This window comes from Anser cygnoides, unplaced genomic scaffold (assembly GCF_040182565.1).
Source record: "Anser cygnoides isolate HZ-2024a breed goose unplaced genomic scaffold, Taihu_goose_T2T_genome scaffold_43_1, whole genome shotgun sequence".
Lineage (NCBI taxonomy): Eukaryota > Metazoa > Chordata > Aves > Anseriformes > Anatidae > Anser > Anser cygnoides.
In genome coordinates, this window is record NW_027103067.1 from 3,221 (window position 1) to 15,633 (window position 12,413).

The window sequence follows — 12,413 nt, forward strand, 5'->3', positions numbered from 1 at the left end:
CAAGTTTCACCAGGGGAGGTACGGGATGGGTATGAGGAACAATTTCTTCCCTGAAAGGGTTGTGAGGCCTTGAAAGAGGCTGCCTAGGGAAGGAGTTGAGTCACTGTCCCTGCAGCTATGCAAAAGACGTGTAGATGTGGTGCTTGGGGACATGGTTTAGTGGTAGACTTGGCAGGGCTGGGTTAGCGCTTGGACTTGATGACCTCAGAGCTCTTTTCCAGTCTAAATGATTCTACGATTCTGTGATAATAAGCAGAAGTGCTGAGACACAGACCTGACCAAGCAAACATAGAGACAAGGACAAGACACAGACCATGAGGATTCTTCTTAACAGAAGAGTACAGAAAGCAGCTAGAAATAGAAGGTATCTTTGTAAGAGAACTTTCCAAGCTAGAGAAAGAGAAAAGCATATGCATGTAACTTTAATAAGAAAAGGACAAGAAACACACAAAGAAATAAAAACACCAACACTTTTAATTAGAACTTCAAGAATTATTTGGTATTCATTACCGGTGAGCTTTACAGAAGTTGCCAGAAATATTTTTTTCTGGGGGTGAATCTGACAAATTCTTTTAAATTTTATTTTCACTGACAAACCTGTGAATGTAAAAAAAGAGATATTGAGTGGTGTCCCAGTAGGTGGGATGGCAGCTGTGGCTGTGTAATCGAGGTGTCACATTGGGCGGGAGGGCAGAGGTGGCTGTGTCACCCAGGTGTTACCGTGGGCAGGAGGGCAGCGGTGGCTGTGTCACCCAGGTGTCACAGCGGGGCCGTGACATGGCAGCCCAGTCAGGATAAAAGGCCCCTGGTTGCAGGCAGGCCCCAGCTGGGACGGAAGACCCTGGTAGCAGGCAGCAGAGTGCAGAGCAGGGCAGGACAGGGAGGTGAGTGCGCGATGGAGCAGGGGCTGAAGCCGTGTCTGAGGCTGAGCAGGGCCAGAGTCCCGCTGCAGCCTGAGCAGGGGCTGGAGCTCAGCAGCTGCTCAAGCAGGGGCTGGCTTTGAGCAGCCCCCCCAGCAGAACGGGAACCAAGTGTCTGCTGCAGAAACGGTGTTGCAGACCTTCAGCCCAAGTTTTTGGGTGTCCTGGGAAGATGCGTGGGTATCTTAGGGAGATCCTTGGGTGCTCCACGAAGAGGCATGGGTGCTCCAGGTATAGGTTTTGGTGTCAAGGGAAGTGCTTGCTTGCTCTGAGCAAGACAGTTGGGTGTTCCAGGAAGGTGCTGGATTCCTTGGGGAGATGTCTGCAGGTCCACAAAGATGGGTGGTGTCCCCAGGGAGGTGCTTGTGTGTTCCACCAAGATGTTTTAGGATCTCCAGGGAGATGCCTGAGTGACCAGGGGAGAACCTTGGGTGCAGCAGGGATATGCTTATGTGCTCTGAGGAGGGAGGTGCTTGTGTGCCCTGGGAATGTCCTTGGGCTCTCTAGGAAGATGCTCCTATTAACCTGGGAGATACGTGGGTGCCCCAGGAGGTGCTTGAGTACTGCAGAGAGCAGTTTGTCTCCTCCAGGAAGGGGCCTGATTACTACAAGTGTCGTTGCGTTCCCTGGGCAAGTGCTTGTTTGCCCCGTTAACATGCCTGGGTGCTCCGAGATTGCTGAGTGCTTGAGAACAATACTTGGGTGCTTCAGGGAGATGTATGTGTCCTCAGGTAAGATGCGCTGCTTTTCTGGAAACAAGCTTGTTGTTCTAGGAGGGCAGCGGTGGCTGTGTCACCCAGGTGTCACAGTGGGCAGTATGAAGAATTTCCTCCAAAAATCTAATGGAAATGAATCCTCTGTTAGTTTAAGACCACATCCAAGAAGAAGCTTGGGTGCTCCAGAATGGTGATTGAATGCACCGGGAAGATGCTTTGGTGCTCAAACACGGAACTTGTGTTCTCTGGTTATGTGCTTGGGTAACCTGGGATGATGGTTTTTTCTTATTTTTCACTGCCTTGAAACTTGGGTGCCTTGGAGAGTAGAAATCATGTTGAAGATCCCACTACTTGAAATACTGGAAGACTGCGATTCCTTTCTTAATCTCCTAATAAGAAAAACAAAGACAAATTAGCAGCAAGCACAAATGAAAGCTTTAGAACACTTTCTATTACTATAAAAATAAAGACTCTGTCATACAGAGTCAGTAATATTTAGCAAAATAGTGTGCTACCACCATCACAATGACCTATTACCCCTTCTAGCTTCAGATGCATCCTTATGCATCCAAAATAGAGGGTAGGATATAAACTGTATGGACCTGTATCAGCAGTGGTTTCACAACAATTAGGAAGAGTTAGAAACAGTTCCTGAAAAGCCACAACAAGCTCAAGAAGTTAATTTCTAGACTTTGAATAATTACCCGTTAAGTTCTCTCTCTTCCTACAGCAGAGCACGCTCCTGACTAACTTGTACAGTGCCCTCTGAATAGGAGAGATTTGTTTGTTAAAGCTAAATGAAGAAATAGAAAACCAAGAAAGCTAATTACTTTTAATTTAAGTATTACAAGTTAAGTTACAAAAGTTCACAGGCCCTGAGATAACAGAAGGGAAGCCCTTCTCAAGCTAAAAGATCTCATTTTTTCAGGAGCGGCCTCCCTGAATCCAAAGAATCCTCTCTCTTTCACAGGCGGAACAGAGCGTCCGTTCTAACTCCTTCTCAGATGTGGAAGAAGAGATTGAGATGACCAGTGCCTGAAAAAAGAGGCACTCTCTTTTTAGGGCAGACAGATAGGCATAACAACTTTTATCTGTTCTCAAGCACAAGCGACCCCAAGACAAATGGGTTCAAGGATCTTGAATCAGAAGACTGAATAGCCAACGTACACTGGGAACACCTGACTTGGACCACGGATGCCTCATGCAGATTTCTGCTGAGTTCTGACAACTCGGAAAGCATCTTTTACAGGAAGAGACCAGAGAATTTGACTCATTAGTGTAAAACTGGCACAGGCAGAAATCTCCCAAATTACAGATGGTCAAGCATGTTAGTTAAAAAGAGATTAGAGTGTGACTAGAGAGAAGTCTCAAACTCTTGTTATATACTTCAATTTCTCTCCAAGGATGGAACGACTACGAAGTATTACCATGCCTGACTGGCCGTAGAGGGAGAGAGAGGAAGCGAAAGACTTAGAAAAGCACCTTCCCTTCATGGCCCTCCCGCCCCCAAGAAAAACTACTGACAGACTAAGGTTAACTGCTTTGAAAGGGCTGTGTGGGTGAACCCACTGTCTTCGAGTTCCACCTTTCTCCTGCTGAAACTGCCAACAATTATGCCAAGTACAACAATGGTTTTGCAATACGGATAAACGTCTTCCAGACTGAAACGAAAAAGTCTGACTTGTGTTTTTGTCTGTGCACAGACAACTAAGCAGTAAAGAGCAATGCTAAATTACCGTGATAGCCAGAATGCACAAATACTGCAGAACGGTGACAGAAAGTGCTATAACACAAACCAAAAATTACCTCCACCAAATCGGTTTTGTCATAGTCTTCCCGATGTTTGTAAATACATTGATTAATCGTGCCATATACTTTTTCCAAGTGAAATACGTCAAATCCCTTAGTTAGCTCAATGACAGTGTGCAACAGTTTCTGAAGAAAACAATGGGGAAAAAAACAAATAACCTTACAAGAGCACGAGATCCTTTGAATACGCTCTTTATGTTTCCAGAGGTTCAACAGTAACAATACAAGTGACATCCTACTTTTCTTACGCTCTTAAATAAAATGTGACACTTCAGAGAACAGAGTAAATATCCCATGTGATTTCAGTGGAGAAAATGAGTTCATTTTTCATACTTCAGAGAAAGGAAAGGCTTACATTTCAGACAATCTTTTATTACTAATCAATCTATCACATCTATGGTCATAATTGCAAGTCAGCTGCTTCCAAAGCAGCAGGGAATGACACGATCCTCTTTGTAGGATAGTTGCTGCCACAGCAAAGCCACTGTTGCATTTCACTAGAGAAGCCGTTGCAGCAGCACAGGGCGCTGTAAAAAGCATGTTTTGAAGCTGGGCTACAGATCTTGTAGATACAGCTGTGCCAGCTGGAGAAGGAAGCATCCTTAGGCGATTCCCTTTACCCTTTAGCCAAATGTGTACCATGCCTACAACTCTGCTGGCAGAACAGATTGCTCAAGCACCCAAAGCAAAGTTAGACTAGTTAGTTCAATCCTACCTTTCAATTCAGGGCTGGATAAATAGTAGAGACTGCTTGTAGCAATTACCAATCTCTCACACAGTCGTTTCTATTACCAAAGATGCAGAGATGATAATCTCTGGCACAGCCACAGTGACAAGCTAGTGGCAGCACCTTCTTCCACCGCCACAGCTGTTCACTATCGCTGTGAGACTGTGAGTATGTAGCTTTAGAGAGCAGCCATGCCAAACGGAAATACTACTGCGCCCTGGAAATACTGCTGCTCATCATCTTACCATCAAACTCTGCCTCTGCCTGCCTCAGACCACCTAGCACAAAACCTGAGTATTCCCCTCAACTTCATTCTATACAACATGGAGATAAAACACACAGAAAACACCCAGAGCGCTTTCAGCTGCAGTAAACAGAAAAGGAAAATCTGAGAAAGGTCGAGGTCCCATGTGAAACTGTACCTAACTGCTGCCATGTAGATGGCTGCACGCTGATCAAGAAATTCATCAAGTTCGAGGACAAAGGAGCAAACAACAACAACAAAAATCCAGCTACTTCTTGAGGTTTACCTAGCTGACTCTGTGAAAAACCTCTATGGCTTTTCCATATATATTGGCAGACACGAACAACAGAGAAACCTGGAATCTGCTTCCTTAGGAACACACCTTTAAAAAGTTAGTATCGCCTCTACAAATTAGGTCACAGCTTAAGGATGTGACAAAAATTGTGCTGACAAGCCCCTTTACCAAAGAGGATTCTTATCTGCTCATAATCTCCCCACACAGGATTCATGCAGCACAGAAACAGCAGTCCTAATCTGTTTTGGGCCAACCTCCATGACTCCTAGCAATTTTCCTAAATTCTAATTTCCTCGTTCTAATTTCTAATTTCCCTCATTCTGCTCTCCACTCAAGATGGTCCTTACTCATGCCCTCTCCAACTCATGCAAAGGAACCTTTTTCCTCACGTACCTAGGGCCACTCTTACCCATTTCCCCCACTGGAGCCTAGGATAACCACCTTCCTCCCGTGAGGGATTGGCAAACCCTTATTACACTGCAATAGTATGGATGGGAAATATTAATACTGCATTTTGAAGGAATTTCAGAAAAGTAGTCGCTTATCCATGACTAGCTAGTTTATGTCAACCTGCTATCTTCAGGTTTAAAATCATCACTGCAAGAAATAAAGATCCTTTTCAGGTTCCTAATACATCAAAGCATGCAAAAAAAAAACTAAATACATAATAAACATCCCCAAAGAAAAGCCCTCAAACCCATCATAAAAATTGTTAAAACAACAATCATAACCAATAGTACTAGCAGCTCATCAGTGCGGTATTTTAAAATTCAACGAGGCCTTTTACCTTAAAAATTAGGCAAAGAAACTGTCTCCTCAGCTACAGTTGACCAAAAGCAAACGGTAGCCTACAGAAATCTACACGAGGTGTGGAAACTAAACAGTCACAGTGCATTATAGGTTGAATTACTTCACAATCTATATGTCCTTCCAATTGTTTTAACTGGCATTGCTTAACAACTGACTTAATTTGCAGTTGTACTGGTCGCAAGAATATGTCCTATTTGAGTATTACAAAAAGTTGGAATTAGACATACTTTGAGCTCATAGTGATCCACAATAACTACATTGTCTGGCTCTGTGGAAGCTTCCACAGTGTTCTCAACACTCATCTGTTGCTGTCCTACCTGAGAATGTCCAGTAGGAGTCAGTTGAAGTGTCTAAGAATCTGGAATGACACAAATGTCTTCAGTCAGGTTTTCTGTTTATGTAGAATACAGTCTCAATGAAGTATCCTGTACCTGCAAAACAATCTCTTTCTACAAATACAGAGACAGAATTGTTATCATCTTCACTGAGAAATACTTGGCTTCTCCCTTCTTTCCAGCTAACGTCACTGCTCCATACAAATTTGAAACTGAGACAGAAAACAAACACCCCCCAATCAAACAAAAAGCAGATGTTCCTTGTGAACACTTAGATCCCAATTCCATGCCCAAGTAGCAAAATGCTAAAATATTTACAACCCGGTAAGAAATGTTCTCTGTGGATATCCAAAATCATCTAATCCATCCAAAGGCTACTGTCCACACACAGCATTTATCCATCTATACATCTGACAGATTTTTTAAACTAGGCATAAAAAGCACATCCTCACCTGCAGGTCTTTGATCTGGGTTGTATTCTAAGGCATTGTTACAGATTAGATCAATATCCTTCAGAAAGTCTCCTGCACTTAGGTACTGGGGCGAGTCAATTTTACTGAGAACTGGTGAAAGGTCCATTGCCTCTTTAATGACTGTTGCATAACCACGTACCTGCCAGGTACCTGCCAATCAAATAGATGTGTTCAGAGGTTTTCTTACACTTGCACGCTGTCTACCAAAATCATTTGGACTTTCAATAAATGTCTTCTTAAAACCCTGAATACTTGTGACGCATCAGAAGATGCTGAAATTAACCACTTCGCTTCTCAAAAACGGAAGGGCTCTTTCAACTGGCGTTACAGCTGCTACAAGAAGAAAAAATGAAGTAGGGAGGTCAGAAGCATGGTAGAGAAGGAACACCGAGGGTGAGAGAGTCATTTCACTTTGCTTCAGAAAAATCACAGCAATGAAATCTGAGTAAGCCATCCGACATTCTCTTTGTTGTTGACATTGAGAAAAAGGCGCACAAATTGCACCTCTGAGGCGTCTATTCCAGGCATCTGCTTTAGAATGAGATAACTGGGCTCAGGGGTGCTCATTTCTTTACTCAGACCATAAGAGGTGCCTAATGACTAGTTTGCATGAGGACATATGTATTTGTCTAGATGTTTCACACCTCAAGAACCTAGGAGGAAAGGAGAAGAAAAGTCAGCGCATGCCTACGTGAACAGGACTTTGCTGATACGCGGGCATATTCCAGTTACATCTGTCTTTGAAGTATATGCCCCTAGTTTAGACTTTTTGATTACATGAAAGGAGAAAAAGGGACCTAAGCAGCAAATGGGAGGAAAAAGAAAACACACAGCACTTCAGGCTGATCTCATATTGAGGAGTTCCAGATGAAACAGAGAACAGAATCTCAAAACTTCTTTTACAAACTGCTGCTTCTACTCCTGTTCCCACAGAAACTGACAGTCCAATAAAGAGCTTCAGACTTCACTAACATAGTCCTGTAAATACTGTTTGTAATTATAAAGAAAGATCTCTGTGCTTTTCAGTGCTCCAACATGCCTACATATCAAAGCCTTTTCATGAGCAAGCCGTGGTGGCATTTGGTCTGACGGTTTAGAATGAAACCAGGGCTTTCAGCGAATAATCCAATCACAGATATTGGAGAGTCAGCAGAAGTAAAAGCCCTGCCTGCTTCTTGCAAAATCACAACAGTGCACTAGAGCAGTCCTAAAAACAAAGTTAAACCTTCCTTCCCCAAAATGCTGAGAAATACAAACACTGAGAAATTACAAGTACACACAGATAAGATGCTACGCACAGATCAACGCTCGTTTACCTTCTGTGGGTCAACGGGCTTTGTAAATTCCACGAAACGTCTGTCAGTGGCAAGTCTCTGAGTAAGCTCCCTTAAGAAAACTCTAAGTTCACGCAACATATCCTCCAATTCCTCCTCCAGCAGTCCTACTTCTTCCTCTGTCGGCTCTTGAGGCTCAGCTGGTGATGCTACAGGCAGGACTTCCAATGTCCGGCGAACTTCAATTAACCAGGAAAAATTAGCCAATTCACAGTACTCAAATACAAGCAGATGAAAAATTACCGATAGAAAATGACCAGCAAAGAAAATACCAAAGAGCTAGTAACTTTCAGTTAGGAGGGTTTTAGATGTACTTCTTAGATCCTCACCTGCTTTCTTTACCGGAGGCTTAACAGTTCCATTTAGAGTTAGGTCCTCAAAAAATTTTGTTCTGTCTTCCTTACTCGTAAACTTCTCCAAATTCCTTAATAAATAATTTTTGGATCGAAAGCAGAAGGAGAAAAAACATTTCAGATTTAAGGCCACAAAGAAATCGTACTCTATTCCAAAAAGATGAGTACCTGTTAAAATTACTAATAACCTGAAGAAGACAAACTGAAGTTATCTTCTTGGCCTTAAAAGGCTACATTTTCACAGCTTAGCATGGCAAGTTCAAATATCACCTTTAAGAAACACCTGCAGAATTACATTTCAATGAAAGGATTGTGCAATGATAAAGTAATGGCATTCACCACATCCAAGATCGCTTACTTTGTATTTACTTGCCTTGCTGCCCTTTAGTTAGAACCTTTATGGCTATAGAGGGAAGAGAAAGGCTTCAGGAGACAAGTGAGGGCTTTTTGCTGAGTTTTTATTTCTGTACCAAAAGAAGGTGTCTGAAGTAGCTAGCACTTCTTGGGTTTCCTCCATTATTCAATTTCTAGTATCAAAAGGGAGGTAAGGAATTTCAAGACTTATTTTAGAAGGAATTTAGAACCAGCACACAAACTGCTGCAGAAACTTAAGCACTTTCAAAGCAGTTGACAATAAACACACCTACGTAAGACCCATTCTCTCCCCCAATAACTGAGACAAAATAATCAGAAGGAGAACAGCTTGTTCCTGTTTTGAACACCTTCCTTTAATGTAAACGCTCAGAAGTCATCCAAGTTATGCATGTACTTTTACTACAGTTTGTTTAGGAATACAACTATAAATTGATTTCAAAGTTACTTAAGCAGAAACTGGATCTCGGCTTTCCAGCTTAGAAAGCTTTGGCTCATATGAAGAAAGAAGCTGATTTTTTTATTAAAGCGTTTCAATTCTCTACTAAATTGCATTATTAGCAGTTTACCCAGTACAGCATGAAATGACAGACTGTCAGAAGAAATCTCTTCAGTAAAAATATCTTTTTGTCATTTACATTTCAAGCACTGCATATTTTGCACAAATTATGCTGGTGCTGTCTTCTGAGCATTTTGGATCAGCTAGCGAAAAGGAAAGCTTGGAGAAGAAAACTAAAACACTAAAAAAACTAAAACACGTAGAGTAGCCTGTTAAGACACAACTATCCAGTCATGTAACGGGCCTGTCCTTACTTGTACGGCTCACAAATGTTTTTACTAAAGGTGATGTCAAACAACAAAAAGGATTTCCTGCCTAAATGTAAAAACACCAAATCTGCTTATGTTTATTTTTTCGAGTTAAAACCACATCAGTTTGTAAATGAAGCGTTTTGTGAATTTTAATGCTTTGATTGCACATACTGCAACAGCACAAGTTGTATATGTACATGTAAAAACAAAACAAACAGAAGCCCCAGACCTTAGCTGCCTTACAAACAGAATAAAAAACAAGGCTACAAAAAGTACACAACATGCAGTCTGATACAGAGCCATCTACTGAGAGCACACAGTCTTATGAGGCAAGGAAAACTACTTTCTGGATCCCACTGAGACCAGCATTTCTTTCCACAGACAGAGCTCTATTAACAGCACCTCCCAGCTTCCTGAGCTGCTAGCAACATCCTCACTGTAAAATTCGGTATGGAAAATGTGGATGTGTACAACATCCATAATGTTTATGCTTTTCTCTAAAAGAAAAGTGGATTTTCAGACAGAAGCAAACATAACAGCACATGAAAACAAGGCCACCTCCATTACCAATGAATTTTGCTTACCTTACTTGCAACTCAATTGATCCTTTACATACAGTCAATGAATCCTATGAGAAGAAAAAGAAAAAAACATACCACTCCGCATATTTCTTCTGGCGGTGCAATATTTGTAAACAGAATGGATAGGTCCAGGGTGTGAATGGGAAACTTCTCCAAAGCATGCAACACCGCAGATGCAAAATAAGAAACCTGGCCATATCCTGCTTTTCCTACTATTAGCAGATGAGGCTGACACGATGTCGGTTTGTAGTAAGCACTCCTAGAACAAGAGTCATAAGAAAACAAGTTTAGAAATGAGGTGCTGAATAGACACACAGATGTTCCAAGCACTTTTCCTGTATACTTCCCACCCCCAAATAATCTCCATTTTCCAGCAAGTAATAAGCTGTTCTGTGATCAGGAAGACTATCAAAGCCCATTTTCTTACAATCTTGTGCCATTACTCCCCCTCAGAAATCCCGCCCATCTCTATCGTGTCTGCTGTTCATTTGGCTGGGCTACGTAATGACTCCTCAAGTGTACACATGGACTGTCTAACCAAATACATAGACGACACCTGATCTGCTACCTGATATGGGGGAGCACAGCAACTTTCTCTCTCAGCACACACCAATCTGGATCTCATCACTTCCCATATACACCAGTCTTCAGAAGGTCTCAAGTTGAAGTACCCGAGAGATCTCTACATCTGTCAAGTTTAGCCGAAATGTGGCCCTAGTTACTGGAGAAGGTAGTAAGAAAGGAGCAGAACAGCTTTTCTAGAAAAAAATGGATGTGGGCGCTGAACCACATGGGCCGTATCTAAAGCAGCACACAACTGGATTGGTTAAATGACAGCGGTACATTAAACACATGTAAGATTTCCAGTTAATTTATTCAGTCATTCTAATTGTTTCATCTTCTTCCCTTCTGTTTCCTATTCGTTACTAAAGACGCAAGACTTAATTTTCAAGACTGCAAATTAATAGCCTGGCAATCTTGCTTTCCTACTAGGAAATATATTTGCGAGAAGCATTTGCTTTTTTTCCACTACAATAAGGCTGTACCTTTACTGGCTTAAATCAAAGATGCTAGAGAGTTAACTTTGCTCAAAAGGACAGAACATTTTCTGGACAGCACAGCAATAGAAAGTGAGAAAAATAACTGACGCGACTGTGACAACATAATCTAACTTTCCAACCGTGGGCTTACGTGACTTCCACATTAAAATACCAAAAGATAACACAATTTGGTGGCTTAATGGTAACAAATAAAAACACCGTTTGAATTTGTCTCAAGGTGTTTTAACAATCCATTTCTCAGTTTTCCTTCTGCTACAGAATTCACTACTTGTTTAGCAGTCCTGCAAAACAGAAGGGCAAAAGGTGGCAACACAAATCCAGAAAGTTGCTTATTTTTAGCTAAAAGGACAGACAGCACGTTTATGTGGTCTGGAGTCTTTCAAAGAATGCCATGGATTAAGTAGACATGTTCTAGTAGTCTGCGGATCACTTTGGCTCGGGAAGAGAAGCCTGGGCTTTTCACTTTGATCATTTACAGCAACTTACTTCATTAGAACTTTAGTCCCTTCACACTTTCTTCTTGAGAATACCGAGCACCCCTTCAACACACAAACTTGATGTTCCCCCTTCCTCGACCAACCCTCACGCTTTTAACGGCTGAAACTGTTTACAAAGGCTCAGCAGTCCTAAGAATGTAAACATAATGGGGACCCATCTTTCTTTACCTGCAGAAACAGAGGAATTTTTCCGCTCGTCTGTCAGGCATTTTATCTGGTAGTTCATCTCCAGAGATTGAGGATGCGTCGTCATCACTGTCAAGTATATCATCTTGTAAAATAGGATTTAAATTGTCTGAAAGACAAAAGAGGTTTGTTAACTTTCCTGAATAGCCTGTGCCTCTTTCTCTTGCATTAATACAGCTTCTAAATCAGTGCCAAAACCATTGCTTCATTTGAGGGCACACACACAATGCTACTTCCTAGAGTTCATCCCACCACAGATCTAAGGAGATGGCACAAGTCTCAATAAAGCTGTCTTACGTCCCACTGATGTGTATGTATAAGGTACGCTACTCTGTTGGTGATTTTTTTCCCCCTTAGAATAAAGAAGATTAGGAGCAATTTCTGTAGCTGCTAAATAGCTATAAAAACAAGACCCTTTCTTTCTGGAGGAGGTTCCCACAATGAAAGCACGGGGATTAAGGATGTGATGGTCACAGAATTCCATTCGTCTAGGACTACTGAGACCTGGCAGAGAGACCAATGCGTCTTCTACGTAAGGCTCCTTAAAGATCACTGAAGGAGAAGATAGAAGGCAGACAGCAGAGCAGGGGCGCAATTACCAATCCCCTAGCCTCTCTGCTTCCACAATCATTTAAATTAGGAGACTGGTGAAAAATCACGATAGCTAAAACAATATTTAGCTTAAACCAGTTATACTTGTATCCTGGTCCCGATGTTCTTCAGAAAGGAATTAAAAACACCAACCTAAAAATGCTTCCCCTCCACGTATCGGAGTTTTTATTTTTAAAGGAAAAGAGGCGCCTTATACTTCAAACCTTCAGTCAACCTCTACAAATGCTAATTGTCTTAGCTACTGTCAGAAGCAGGATGCTTTAGCAGAGAACGCATAG

General features: G+C 41.9%; 1 long non-coding RNA gene across 6 annotated transcripts; it reads right to left on the reverse strand.

Moving 5' to 3' along the window:
* Nucleotides 1–456: 456 nt before the first annotated feature.
* LOC136789251 (uncharacterized) lies at nucleotides 457–10,022 on the reverse strand. 6 transcript variants are annotated; one of them, XR_010828096.1, is made up of 7 exons: nucleotides 9,855–10,022; nucleotides 7,993–8,087; nucleotides 7,646–7,842; nucleotides 6,309–6,479; nucleotides 5,839–5,970; nucleotides 3,443–3,571; nucleotides 457–2,025 (listed from the first exon to the last, which is right to left on the reverse strand). It is a non-coding gene; the product is annotated as an uncharacterized lncRNA (long non-coding RNA). The 6 variants fall into 6 exon arrangements; XR_010828097.1 differs by having other exon boundaries at nucleotides 9,783–9,922; XR_010828099.1 differs by lacking the exon at nucleotides 9,855–10,022 and having other exon boundaries at nucleotides 5,839–5,879; nucleotides 7,993–9,811.
* Between the last annotated feature and the right edge of the window lie 2,391 nt (nucleotides 10,023–12,413).